The sequence below is a fragment of the Perca flavescens genome, chromosome 3, assembly GCF_004354835.1.
Source record: "Perca flavescens isolate YP-PL-M2 chromosome 3, PFLA_1.0, whole genome shotgun sequence".
Taxonomy (NCBI): domain Eukaryota; kingdom Metazoa; phylum Chordata; class Actinopteri; order Perciformes; family Percidae; genus Perca; species Perca flavescens.
In genome coordinates this window covers 27936182-27937228 of record NC_041333.1, presented here as the reverse complement: position 1 = coordinate 27937228, position 1047 = coordinate 27936182, and the positions used below count along the sequence as shown (strand labels likewise).

At 35.2% G+C, this 1047-nt stretch overlaps 1 pseudogene; it reads right to left on the bottom strand.

Annotated features, from left to right (window-relative positions):
• LOC114552913 (F-box only protein 46-like) overlaps positions 1-1047 on the bottom strand; it is a 13598-nt pseudogene extending 12551 nt beyond the window's left edge.

Genomic DNA, 1047 nt, shown 5'->3' with positions numbered 1-1047 from the left:
GTTGGGCGTCCAGCATAAGTTACCACAGCGATTGAACCCGATAACAAGTGATCCACCTTTGTGATTGAAAGCATGTTTACCTTAGTAAAAGTGCCAAACAGCAGCTACATTACCTTGTTCTAGTTCTGCCTGCAGAGCCTGGTAAAAAAAAAAGTGTAAAGGTTTGAATGTGTATTTACTTGTGCTTATTTATTTTTATGTTTTATTATTTTATTTTTTAAGTACTTGAATTTACCTGGATTATTTTAATTTAAGCTATTTTGTAATTAATTAATTTAAATTTATTTAATTGATTGGATAAACTATAATTTGCCTAAATATGATTATTTTGTATTTTTGTCCGTCTGATTGAATGTATGTGTTAAAAAATAAATCAGACGTTACTCAACAATTACTCATTACTTGAGTAGTTTTTTCACCAAGTACTTTTGTGCTCTAACTCAAGTAATTATTTTGATGACTACTTTTTACTTTTACTGAGTCATATTATTCTGAAGTAACAGTACTTTTACTTGAGTACAATTTTTGGCTACTCTACCCACCTCTGCCCATTTGCGCCAAGCTTTAACTTCAGGATGTTCAGATGTTGCTTCAATATATCCACAACATTTTCTTTTTCTCATGATGCCATCTATTTTGTGAAGTGCACCAGTCCCTTCTGCAGCAAAGCAGCCCCTAACAGCATAATACTACCACCCCATACTTCACAGTTGGGATGGTGTTCTGAGGCTTCAAAGCTTCGCCCTTTTTTTCCTCCAAATATACCGTTTATCATTATGGCGAACAGTTTCAATTTTTGTTTACGTCAGACCACAGGACATGTTTCCAGAAATTAAATAAATAAATTTGATTTTTGTCCCCATGTGCAGTTGCAAACGTAGTCTGGCTTTTTATGGTGGTTTGAAGTAATGGCTTTCTTCTCCCAGAGTAACCTTTTAGCTCATGGTGGTACAGGACTCGCTTTACTGTGGATAATGACACTGTCTTACCAGTTTCAGCTAGCATCTTCACAAGGTCTTTGCTGTTGTCCTGGGATTGATCGCACAT